Below are 13,999 nucleotides of genomic sequence, written 5' to 3'. Positions count from 1 at the left end.
ATTTTTGTACTAAAATTGCCCCCAGTGAATTATTTGCATGGGTAATTGATTTTAAGCTGTAAGACAATTCTGAAGTAAGTGTTTAAATATGTCTTGAATTTCTGTTGTTGTGAAATAAACCTTGGACTTAAGTTTTAAGGATATGAAATGCCTTGCTGAAGTTTCCCAGTGTAGCTATAATACATATTAAATTATAGGTTCAAAATGACTGATACTGTGTATGATTTGGCCTAACAAATCGAATTATTTGAAAATGTAGTATTAAATGTCCAAGATTAGACATGCCCATTTATGACTTCTGTATAAAAGCTACAATTGTCCAGAGTAACACAATCTTGTTAAATTTCATTAACTCTAACTTGGCTGTTTTTATCAGAAGGGTATATTTGTTTACACACATCCTACGCAGTATTGTGAAATAGTGGAGTACATAGTTTTTTTCCCAACCCAGTAGAAGGTTCTGCAAAGTCAATAAAGATAAGCAAACAAAAGGTGCCCCTCTTCTCTTTGTATTTAAGTCAAACTGGTAACCGAGTTTCACTGAGTCTTTGGACCTAATGCTGCCATTGTGAATAATTGTTATATTAAAATAACCATGATCATATTTATATAATCGTTACCTGGCCTATACACACTCTAAAACCCATGCAGAAAGACCTTTATAACAAAGACATGGACATTATCAATCAAAATGTCAAAAAAGAATAAACAATTTCTGTTTTAATCAATCTATCATAAAACTAAAATATAATGGTTGACTTATTGGCCTATTTAATTCATCACTAGTTACAGCTCTATCATTGTACAGATCTGTCGCATCTACTTGTTTTTGATTGCAGGTATATTTAGCCTGCGGCCAGGGAGTTTTTACTGTCAGCTGCTTCCTCAAGATTAGAGGCACAGACGCCGTTTTGGTCCCAGACATGGACCAGATTTTACAAAGTGAGCGTCATTTTTCCTCTAAAGTCAAGACAGATTTGTGTTAGCTATCTGCTGCTGGGAGCTAACAATAGCAGCACAGGAAGCTCTTGGTACTCTGATTGTGCAAGTTTGTTTAACCACTGGTATTTTTACGAGATTATTCACTGAAGTTTGGTGATTAACTGGGAGGTATTTTTGTTTATTTACATTGCACTTGGCATCGAAGAGAACATCCAATAACATGATGTGAATAATTATTCTACATAAGTAAGATTAATGAGGCATCATTTTGATAAGGAACCAAATTAAATTGAAACTAACTTTACTGGAATTGTGTTGAAAACTTTTACTGTGGGAAATCTCATAAAGGTTCCAATACATGCTACAGTTACAACTATTGTAAGAATAAATATCACAATTTAAAGGTCCTATATTACGCAAAATTTACTCTTTTGAGCTTTAAGCAATGCCATTATGTTGCTGTAACCTCATCAAAAACATACCTGGAGTTGTGTTTTGTTTCAGTAAGTTCAGTTTGTTTGAGTAATCCTTATCCTTATTGACTAATCCATTAGTATGTCTTCTTCTTCAAAACTCAAAATGCTCTGCCTTGTGATGTCATGTAGTGGTAGTTTTCAAGTTAACAGCTACCTTTTACCTTTTCAGTAGATACTGGCAATTCTCGGGCTGAATTATCCAAATGATTCGAGTGAAGGTGTATGGAGTTTTAAAACAGCACTTTTCACCACATGATATCACAAGGTCAAACAGACTGTTTTCATTTAGAGAGAAGAACTCAGCCTAAATATGCAGGATTTCTGTCAAACATGTGTGAATGAAACAAAACACAATTATGTAACCAAGTATGTTTGTAATGAGAAAACAACTTTGTTACACAGATGACAAAATAGCGTAACATGGATCCTTTATTAATTATTCAAGATTTGACAACATGGCTAAACAACAATGAAATACAGATTTTTTGTGTGCATAAGCTCTATGAAATCAAACATTCTGAATGAAAATGAAACAGAAATTAATGTTAAACACACAGCTGCAACGCTATTTAGCTTTACTTTTTTAGAACTTGAATCAAAATGACTAGACTTAGCATCTAAATAAAGAAATTATCATTATTATCAATTAACCAAATGATCTTGACAGCTTTATCCTATACTTAAAGCAAACAATGTGAAAATTACCCTGTCGTACACACACACACACAGACATATACACACATTTCCACTTGATAATTATAGCAGAAAATGTGGAAGTCCCCCATTTTGTAAGCTTTCTCAGAATTGTTAACCTTTTCTAATAGTCTACAGCTTGCTATTTTAGGGGAAATTTCGTCTTCTGTTTAAATCTTACCTTTTTGTAACACTATAAAATGTCTTAACGACTAGTCAACAGTAGCTGGACTATTTTGGGAGACTCTGAAACTGCTACCTGTCTGTACAACTGGCTCCAACTGTGAAGTGAATTATTGATTTGTGTTGAGCAGCTAAATAATTGAAGCGTAGAATTAACCATGCGTGTACTAATGATTTACCTGTTGTGAAAGTGGCAGAATTGTTAGCCCTCAGAGGAGCTATTTTTCGCTCAGTTGTCTCTACACACCCCATCCAGGACAGTTATTATATGTGTCTGGCGTTGGCTTCATAATATTTACTTCCTGTGCAGGATATTGCAGTAGAGCAGGCTGATAAAATAAGCAGGGCTCTCTTCTAGGCTTTGGAGCAGGTGGAAACTTGAGCCTCTGTTGAGAAACTGTGATAGTCCAGGGATCTCACGGCTGCTGGAGATAATGCATGTATATGAAAGCTTTCCAATGAGTTTTTTCTTTTGACAGTGTATTCATCAAGGCTTCGTATTACTTTCTGTACTGATTTGACAGGTGTTGGGGAAAATATGTGTGCACACTGTACATGGATGTGGTTCAAAGCTCAACTTGGCAATATGGCAAAAATAAATACATACATAAAATACTACAACCACAATTACTTTCCTTGATACTTTATGAATTTCAGTTTTTGGCAGCAGGAATAATGAAACAAACATAGCAACAATGCAGTCCTTCCTCTTGCCTTCAATAGGGATGCTATTGTGGTGTATCTAAACGCTTATTCCACATGCCGTGGAAGACTAAGACACTGGGGAAAACAGTGTGGATATGTAACTTGGAACAAATGCACATAAATATGATTACTGCTTCAGATGGTAGGCATACGCGTACGGGCACTTACTTTAAGGCTGCTGCAGTCTGTAGCTGTGCACCGATTGCTTCTATGCGCAAATCTTTCCTATTAAAACACAGTCAATAGAAAGTTGCTCCCCATGCTCACCCCGCTGCCATGATCCAAGGTCACACACTCAGCAGGTGAGCACACTCCCATATAGGCCTGACCACACCACCGTGCCACTCCCCAGACACCGCAGTGTAGTGCAGTGCAGGATGCACTGTACTGACGTATGGTGTGTGCAACAAATTATTTCCAGAGTCTGTCCGTGGACAAGAGCCTGTTCCTAAAGTTCTCTCTGTCTCTCTTGTCCAGTGATGGTGCAGGGGGGGCTGGGGGTTATCGAGGATGAACAGGAGCTTGTTTAGGGCTCTCTTCTCAGCCACAGATGTGAGAGTGAGTGAGTCAAGCTCTGCACCCACTACAGAGCCTGCTTTCCACCAGCTTATCCAACCGCACATAATTTTACTGAGAGAGCTGACTGTAGACCTTTTCATTATAAAACGTATTTAAATCCTATTATTGCTCAGTAATGACTTTACAGCTATTTCTCTGCTTTTATCTGGCCTTATTGAAGTGTGCCAGCAGATGGAAATTGTAATTAACAGCATCATAAAGCTTAAACTATTGAAATTGAAATCAAATTTCAACAGACAACACACAAAGACTCTTACCAATCTCTTAATTTTTTATTATCTTTCATAAATCAGACAATTGCAATAAAAATAATTCAGAATCATTCACCGCTCTCCTACAATGCAAAACATCTCGATCATTCACCGGGAAAGACTTCAACACACAGAGAAAAGTATTAGTAAACTTTATTGACTCAGTTATCTTATTCGCTCAGACCCCAGCAGAAGACATTACGATGAAGGGTGTGACTGGTTAGTTGACATTTAGGAGATACCCCCTGGGGTCTGGACTCTGGAGGTGGTAGAGGTGAGGGATCATGAATTGATGAGAAGCTGAGGAGGAGGTTAAAGGTTAAAGGTGGAACCAACAAAAGCAGCCGTACATTTGCAGTCAGGGTTTCAACTGGGAAGACTGGGCACTGAATGGACGAGGAGGTGGCATTTGGAGTCAGGTGATGAAGACTGAGGACCAGGTAAACTTTGGAGAAGCGATGAGGTAGATGGGAGGGAAGTTAGGTTTTCCAGGCTGAATTTAGGCGAGCTCCATTTGTATGTTAATGTTAATATATTATTAATTTTTGCCATTGACCAGTACATAAGTAGGCTATCAAAATAAATTATTCAGGACATATATTAGATTAGAATGACAAATGATGACTTTGCTCATTGTATATCATATTACCATTCATAAATACAATACAGCATATAATTACAATTGTAATGTATAGTAGACCTCAGATTTTACAGTGAGCTAGTGGGGCTGAATATGTTGCTAGTGATTTTGCAAGTTCTGTAATATTAATCAGAACTACCAGTGAAGCAGCAGCATCCAAAAGAATTATAGAGGAATCTTTTTGTGCATCTCTATCCTGCAGTACTTTTCAAATGGAGAGCTAAAAATAGTCTACACCACATGCACCCAGTCTGCTGTTAGGAGGCCATTAATACTTTCTAGAGCTATTCATAACTCTGGCAGTGGGTCCTGTCATTTAGTAAACACTGTTATGACAGGGAGGGGGGTGCTGGCTATGGTCCAAATTTACATTAAAAAGGCCAAGGCTCCAAAGGTTACGTCTCTGTAGTGAAAATGTCTACTTCATGTGCAAATAGGAGGTTGGAAAAATATTGAAAAAGGCCCCAAACTGCTCCACCCGTCTGCACTGAACACGTCAGTTATGCCAACATATAAGTTCCCCCCTTTTGGAGCGTCTCGCCGTGACATTTGATCCTGGGGTCAGCTGTGCCCGATATTTCTGCGCTCTCCCTCTGTCTGTGTTTTAAAGGTTTGCTGTTTTGGTGCAGCGGATTCTCACATGTCATTGGGTCAAATCAGATGACTTACTGGCGCAGCAACCAGAGATGGGCATAAGGAATTCTTTTTACTTGAGTAATGATTTCTGTATTAATTAACTCTACTTTAAAGCAGACGTGTTATGCAAAATCGACTTTTCAGAGGTTTTGACCAAGTTATAATTGTGTCCCCTCACCATTTACCTTTTCACAGTTGTATTTGAAGTGATTTGTGCGTGTTTGAGCAATCTTCGACCCTGTTTTCACCGGTACACACCCTCTGCCCTGTACTTACCTCATTCTCCAATTTTGTTTTCTTAATCATAGCTGGCGTTGCATAGTCATTTGGTACATTTTTTTTTTTAAAGTGCTGCTTGCTAATGCGATCTGCAGCTTCCATCTAAGGAGTCAACTCTGTGTTGGCGATGTCAACTTCCATTGGGCACTGCAGTTTTCTAACACTGAGGTCAGCCCACTTGTTAAATATTGCAATTTAAATGTGCAAATATAACAATAGATGTCATAGATTATAGCTAAATAGCAGACACAAGCACAATAGGTCTTCTTTAAGTCATTTTATTACATATTATTTACAGATATAGATATATACAAATATAAAAGTAACTGGTAAATATTTTGAACTACAGATGCAATAAAGAGCACAGTTTGAATGGTTGTGCTGGATTAAACCTGATAACTCTGTAGCTAAGACTTCATCAAACATGTTCTGAAATGATTGCCAATTATTGCATTAATCTCATCATTACATTGTGCAGCCTTCTCCTAAATGTTAATTCCATTATTTGAAATGTGCACTCAACCAAGATTATGTCAGAAGAATTAGTCAAATTTGTCTCTACTCATTCTCATTTGTGTATTTTTTTGTAATCTTCCCACCTGAAAACAAGTCCCGTCACAATATACATGGACTTCTTGTGTAATATGGATAGATATAACAACATATATTTTTAAATCTTTGTTCTAATGGGGAACATTTTCTGATTTTTCTGTACTACACTTAGATTTGCCTCATTATAAATACTAACTAACTATTGAGTGACCAGGTGTTTTATTCTGATATTTATTTACTGCAGCTTTTAAAAAAAAAAAAATAACATGCAAAGATTTAAGGGTTTATTACCATTGTCACAAATAACAGCAGATTTGCATTTATAGCATTAAACATTGGTATTAGTTACTTGAATCTTGAATAATTTTGTTTCATTATTGTTTTCTGTTCATTCAGTTTGCAGATACACCACATTTTGCTTGATGTTTTTGTCTGAACTTGATTTTTGGCTCCTCCACTGTTGTCACCTCTCCGGCCTACTTTCCCTTCCCAGAGTTAGTAACAGTGGGGCATTATGCGTTGACATCACCTTGGCTAATGTTATATTCTGGGAGTGATCTGAGAGTACGCTGATGTGCCAAGCCCGTCTCAGTCACCTCCAAAACAGTCGAGACGTTACACAAGTGTCATAATTACTCCCCCGGTGAATATTAAAGCTGTATCAGAATCAACTTCCACAACTGGTTTAATCACCTGTATTAACAACTCCGCTGCAGACTATATATAGCCCCGGCTTCAGTGCTCCTAATCCAAAGTATCAGATTCAGGATTAAAGGTGCACTATGTAACTTTTTTGGTGTGTCTGTGTGGGAGGGAGGGGGTGTTGAATGTTCCACAGTATAGCATTAAACTTGTCTATCTTTCATTATGGTGTTTGTAATGCTTAAAAAAGTATCTTTGCTGTGACCTGTAACTTTTTGGTGTTGCAGGTAGTTATTGGTGCTTGTCTTTATGCAGATGAATATGTTTAATGCTATAGTGTGGAACATTAAAAATGTATTACGTGCATGATATTCAGAATTTACAAGCTCAAATTAAATATGATTTGAAAGTTTTATTTGAGACACTGTAATATAACATATAGCTGTTTCAACTTTTAATAAAAGCCTATAAAATAAAGCAAGCCTGGATCTAATACTAATTGTAACTAACTGGTATACTTCTACAAGTTAAAGAGAAATATATGCAGCTTATAATGCTTTTTTAAATTCTATTTTAGCACTGCTATAAAAACAAATATGTTTTGGCTGAACGAACCTTAAGGTAAAAATCAAATATGTTGACAATGCCTCAGTATCTGCATTGTTTCTCACCATTGTCAAAGTTTATGTTTCTATGTTTTCCTCATGACATGTAAAATCACTGAAACAATTGATAGTTAAAACATTCAATGCATTTACGCAAAAAAAATTCTATATTATGAGTTTAAAATCTTTAAAGGATGTGGTAGTAATAAGTCGTAGTAATAATAACTGGATAGTACACTTAGACAAACCAGGTCAAAGGTAAGCTGTAAGATACAGGAAGAGCTAAACATACATAGGTTGAAATAGAGGAATGAGCCTAGGGCCAGGATGTACTGCCCTGTTTCCCTTCAAATATATGATGTATTTTAGTCCAGTGGTTTCCGACCTGTGGAGGCAGTACCACTGTTGGTGATACACATGCTTGTCTGGTTGTGTAATAAAGCATGTTAATAAAGCATGAAGAGGAGAGAGCCGATGAGCTCAATTTAGTAGTTTGATAATTGAGTGGATAAACTCAGCCTCAGCAATGCAAAAGAGGGGGCTAAGAGACTGGTTTTGGAAAGTATATGCCAAGATCCTATAGATACTGTTTTTTATAAAGATGGAGTGGTTGCTGATAGTGGTTAAGCCTGCAAGATTAATCGTGATCAAATTGAGATTGTAGTTTGAATGAACACAACTAGAAAATAGCAAAGACTACAATTTAAGTACAAACAAGCAAACATCCTGTCTTATTCTGCATAAACCCTGTAAATATGGACAAACATATTCTGAATTGTGATTCTTGGTGTGTGTCAGTTCGTATATGAGTGTTTTTTGTCTATTCTAATTGCTTATTAGGAATGACTGAAACAACTGACTAATTAGTAGGGATGTTACAATAACCAAAATATCGTGATATCGTATTGTCAAAAGTCTCAGAATAATATCATGGTCTATCACAATATATGGAATCACAACCTCCTTTGCTGAAATGCTTTGTTAGACAATGCACCTTTAAATGACACATCTTAATAACAATTTAAATCTTGCTCTAATCCACACCACTGCAACGATACCTCTTCTTGGAACAGTTCCTGACACCTCTTGTGAGTAATAGACCCCATGCACCCAGGCCTCTCTATCTCTTTATCTAAATGTCCCTCGTGTTGTGAGTACATAGTGGACTCCAGCCCACCTCTGTCCGCTGTGGTTAGTCCTCGTGTGGTACAGTGCCCTGCCATTTCCACTGCTTTGGTTTCAGCCACAGAGCTCCAGGAATGTGTCCGTGGCATGCAGGAAGATTAGTAATGGCCCTGGTCAAAGGAATGCACGAAAATATTTCACGGGAACATCTTAAGAACGCCAGATTCATGATTGTTAAAATGACCTAGCGTGCTGTTGTGTGTGTGAACAGATAATGGAGCCAAGGTTAAAATGTTTCACTGTTAATCCAGCATTATATTGTTTGTTAAAAGGCCAATATTATGCTATTTTGTGGTGTTATAATGTTTTCTCATCACAAACATACCTGGAGTTTTGTTTTGTTTCATTTACACAAGTTTAACTCAAAACCCCTGCATATTTAGGCTGAGTTCCTTCAAACTGAAAACACTCTACTTACTTACTTTTTGATGTCATGTGGCAATACAGGATAGAGGAAGTGCTCCACTGTGTTTTTAAACTCCATACACCTTCATTAGAATCATTTGGATATTTTCAGCCTTGGAATTGTCAATCTGTAGTGAACTAAAGGTAAAAGATACCTGTTAACTTGAAAACAACTGCTTCGTGAAATCACAGAGGATTTTAAGCTTTAGAAATGTAGACAAACTAATAATAAAGAGTTATACAAACATGTGAGCACAAAACACAACTCCATGTTTGTTTGTGGTATGTTTTTGATGAGATAACAGCATTATAAAAGGGATTATAAAAGGGCTTAAAGTTCCCAAGAGTCAGTGTTGTCTAATATAGAACCTTTATATGTTACAGCACGTCGGTGGAGTGTCTGTTGTTTTCAAAGTGCTGATAAATGACTTGGCATGGCTGCAGTAGGCACAGGCCCTGGTGGTCAGCTGTTGCCAACTTGGCACGCATCAATTTAGAGCTTTTCTCAGAACCAAAAGCCAATACACAATGCAAGACAGCTCTCAAAAGCATTTCAAAGTCACTCTCTCTTACAGGGCTGTGCAATTTATCAAATCTGAATCGATATAGACCATTAAAACAATGTAAACAAAAGCACTCTAAATTCCAGAATGGAGCCATCTGGAGACAAAAATGAAATGGAACATAATGGGATTTAATGGGGAAACTGAGATTAACCACAGAATATCACAAAATATGAAAAATCAAGAGAGATTTGGAAAATGAAAACCACTCAGATACATGTGAGAGATAACAGCGCCCCATAAAAAAAAACAATTAAAAAAAAAAACATTTATAATTGTGTTTTTTGTTAACTGGTTAATTAAACAAGAAATTATGATAGACACTAAGCATTTTTACAAATGAAAAATTAAGATTTTTAGGTTTTACTGGACAAATAAATCCTGATATATTACACCTTTCATAATACATTATATTTTTTGTGAAGCTCAAATACAATTTTGAGGTTAGAAAAGAGCAAACTAACTAAAATTGGAAATTCAAAATTGTTGTTTATTTTTGTTATAAAACGATTCACATTTAGATCTGTTAATCAATTAATCACTGAAAATATATTTTGTCAGCTTCACTTTGCCTCCAGTTGCCTCCATTTTAGAATTTTCAGAACATTCAGATGACATAGGATTTTAAAGGGTCTATATTCAGACATTTAAAATTGTCAGACGTGTGTGTGTCTTTTTAATTGAGGTCCACAGTCAATCATCTGTCAGTAAAAGCATGTACTAGTAGATTGGAGTAAAATTAACACTTTGGAGGAAGTTGGTGTAATCCTTCATTCATCTAGAAGTGGTCCATGGTAGAAAAGGTCATGGACAATGTTTTTGAACATTTTGGCTGCTATCCGTAGACTATTTTCAGTATTTTTTAAATATTTCTTTTATTTTTTTAGAAGACAAAATGGCTAACAACTATGACCAGTACAGGTTTTTATGTCAGATCATCTAGCTTTGTTTTAACTGTGTTTCTATTGCTTTTTTCTCATCTCCTCTCCCTGATTTTCAGTTCATTCTGTCAGCTTCAAATAGCATGTGGTATTTCAATAGATTGTACATAGGAACCTTAAAAGCCTTTGATGTATAAGATCCAAGATAAAGAATTCACTCATGCATTTTATTTATGAAGGAAGTGAAGCAGGAGGGGCTGGGCTTTTTGTATTCCTTTGTATGAAAAGATAGAGAAGAAATATGGCTGTTACTTTTTGGCATTAACATGTATAAGGTGCCACTTAGACCATTATCTTCTTTTTTACTCTCTGCTCCACCTGTCCCAGCTGCGCTTTTGTTCATGCGGGCCTTTTCTGATGCATGACTGGAAACCATTTACAAAGAATGAAAAACTTTATAGGCACCGGATCTGTATGCAGACTATAACATCATGGCTTTGTTGTATTCGAGACAATGACTAAGTACTGATTCTGCCTGTCATCCTCGATCATCAGAGTTTACTATGACATTTCAACACCTGTGGACTTGTCATCATGTCCTTCTTGTTTTGTGCATGTGCCTAGCTTACCTTGACGGATCTGAACTACTGTTCTGTCACCAATTTAAAAAGTTTTTCATAAAAGCAGTGAGAAGAATTCAAAATTGTAAAAGTATTGATGCATAAAATTTGATATGAAAAGACCCAATACATAGGGATGCACCGATCCGATAGTGGTGTCGAATATTGGCACCGATACTGTAAAATTTGTTAGATTGGATATCAGTTTTTAAATATCAGTTCAGATGATATCCTGGTTGGACATATAAATTGCTTTAAGACTACTGGTCGTAGTGAGCCAAGACCGTATCTAATGTTTGAATATTTTATTTATACCAAGTTGCTCTGTGGTTGCTTAAGTGATATTTAACAGCCACATAACGCATTTGGATCAGTTTAGCCTTATTTTATTTTAATAAATGCTGTTTTTATTCTCTGCACTGGTATTGTTTGATATCAGATATCAGCAGATATTTCAAGCCATAATATCAGAATCTGTATCAGAAGTGAAAAAGCCGGATGGGTGAATCACTATCAATACTCAATACAGATTCAGTTTTTGAATAGTAATTAATTTTTGAATAGTAATTCATTTTCAACTATAATAGTTGTTTCTTTCATTACAAATGATTGATATGATATCTAGCTGTAGTTAGATCTTTTGACAACCAAAGATTTAAGTTTTTACATGCAGAAAGTACCATCCCAAATCAAATCCACTACCATGCTATTTTCCCTATTCTCTTATATATTATACTATTAACAGACACCCATGCTGTTACCACCACAACTTTCCACCCACTTGACCATTAGTGTTTTAATAGCCGACGTTAATAAACTGCAATAAATCTTGATAAGATAAATTTCCTCCATAATTACCTACAAAAAAAATGCTCTGGCACTGCTTTTTCTGGCGTGACAGTGTAGCAGAGGAAGCCAATCTAGAGAGGTACATGGCTATGAGGGTGTATTTCCTCCTCTTTAGATGAGAATCAAAGTCCAAACAAATCGTGTAAAGTAGAAAGATGTAATCACTGCTGTCCGAAGAATGTGGGTCTGAAATCAGCATCAGGAATGTAATCGCTGTGGGAAACCATTACACGCTGGAGATTGTTGCTATGAAGCGTGGCGGGTGTAAAAAGGACAATCATATACTGTAATGTTGTAGATAAGATACATTACCAAGGCGTATAAGCAAAGCAGCCTGGTGAGTAATTTGAATGGCATGCGGTCTACTTAAACTGTACTATTTCACTTGCAAATGTGAATAGCGGATAATACAAGTGATTAAATGAGGGCTCAGGTTTTACTTTATGGTTTTCAAAAGCAGGATTCAATTAAGCACTTCTTGAACTGTTGCTACATAATTGCCTTTGTAAGGTGGTAATTGTAGTTTTGATTTGATTACAGCTAAGATATAGGTGCATATTGAATATCTTTTATAGTTATTATTACTATTAGGGATCCAGTTTTTCAGTTTCGATACAGATCCTGATCTGATCTTTTGGTATCTGTTGATATCAGATACTAACCGATACTAATGTACGGAGTGAAAAAGGCACTTACTAGTATTTCCATCCATTCCAGTTAACTTGCTACAAAATGTACATAGTGGTGCTATTTCTCGAGCAAGTAACACTTGAAGAGCTTTGTATGAGTAAAGGTTCAAACATTATGAAATGTTCTAGGCCAACATTTGCCAGTAAATAGTTTTATTACATCTAATAAAAGGCTCAACAAGGATATCGAATGAACCTACTAGTATATCATAGAACTGGTACCTGATCCAGCAAATTTTTAGGGATTGGCGCCAATAGTTAAATTGGTATCGTGCATCCCTAGTTGTTTTTGCTCTAATCTTGCTTTTGTGGCCATACCGGCCTGTAAAAGCCTGATCCCGTCAGATCTCAGAAGCTAAGCAAGGCCAGGCCTGGTTAGTACTTGGATGGGGGACTGCTGGGAAAATGAGGTGCCACAGTGGGGCGCCAGTGGCAATAACTGTTGTGGTGTCCTTAGGCAAGACACTTCACCCACATTGCCTAGTACAAAAGTGGTGTGTGTGTGAGTGATGGTGGCGGTCGGAGGGGCCAATGGCGCCGATTGGCATTGCAGCCGTGCTTCTGTCAGTCTGCCCCAGGGCAGCTGTGGCTACAATAGTAGCTTACCATCACCAGGTATAGAGTGAATGAATAATGCTGAATAATGCTCTGTAAAGCATCTTTGTGACAAAAATGTCTGTGAAAAGTGCTATTTAAATAAAGACTTACTTACTTACTTAATCAATTACAACAACAACAAAAAAAAATGGAGATTTTTAACATTAACTTAAAGTGTGCAAGTGCATGTACATATTTCCTTTAGAGTAACAGTGACTTGTGAACCGTATTTCTGTGAGATCTGTCACCTACTTTAATTTCATGTTTATTCTCTTCATTTTAGATGTGCTGAAACCCCACTTCCTCTCTAAGCAAATGATCTTAATTAATCATGACTTCAATTACGACTTAAATAACCCTGATTATTATTTTTTCCCTTAATCAAATAATTACAGATAATCTTGCAGGCAGCTCCATGTTGTAGTGAAGTGCGGCCAAAACGCTGAGTGTGAAGTGATTCAGCGAGTCACGAGCCACAGACCTGTGCCAGTGTCAGCCATGTTGATTTTGGAGGACACAGAGGGGAGGGAGTCTTGGCGGTCTCACTTTTATAGGTTTACATTGGGATGTGACCAGATGCATTACAGTCCAGTGCCGGAAATCTGTACTCAAGGTTATTGCAGTTTTGTTACAACAGCCACTATGTATTTCACTACACTTTAAAGGCCCCATAATACGCTATTTCTTATCTATATTATAATGTTATTTCCTCATAAAAACTGTTGTAAAGTTTTGGAGATGTATTTTGTTTCATTCACACATGTTTAACAAAGAAGTCACATGTGCTTACAGTGTTCCCCCTTGCGATGTCATGTGGTAATACAGGAGGTGCTCCATTGGGTTTTTAGACTCCATCCACCTTAACTACAATCATTTGGATGGTTTCAGCCCTGGAATTGCCAGTTTGAGTTGTTAACTTGAAAACTACCCCTACATGGCATCACAAGGTGAAACAGAACATTCTGAGCTTTGGAAAAGTAGACAGAGTAATAATAAAGGGTTACTCAAGCATGTTTGAATGAAACAG

The 13,999-nt window shown here is 36.7% G+C and overlaps 1 protein-coding gene and 1 pseudogene across 1 annotated transcript in view; both read left to right on the top strand.

The window, feature by feature from the left end:
• The window catches only part of rhbdf1a (rhomboid 5 homolog 1a (Drosophila)), a 49,254-nt gene that overhangs the window by 14,472 nt on the left and 20,783 nt on the right, over nt 1-13,999 (top strand). The window lies entirely within an intron of this gene.
• Nucleotides 12,680-12,797, top strand: LOC129408779 (5S ribosomal RNA; annotated as a pseudogene).

Source organism: Boleophthalmus pectinirostris, unplaced genomic scaffold (assembly GCF_026225935.1).
Source record: "Boleophthalmus pectinirostris isolate CB_2022bp ecotype Guang Dong unplaced genomic scaffold, ASM2622593v1 HiC_scaffold_17, whole genome shotgun sequence".
Classification (NCBI taxonomy): Eukaryota; Metazoa; Chordata; class Actinopteri; order Gobiiformes; family Gobiidae; genus Boleophthalmus; species Boleophthalmus pectinirostris.
The sequence above is the reverse complement of the archived record's forward strand: the minus strand, read 5'-3'. Positions and strand labels throughout refer to the sequence as shown.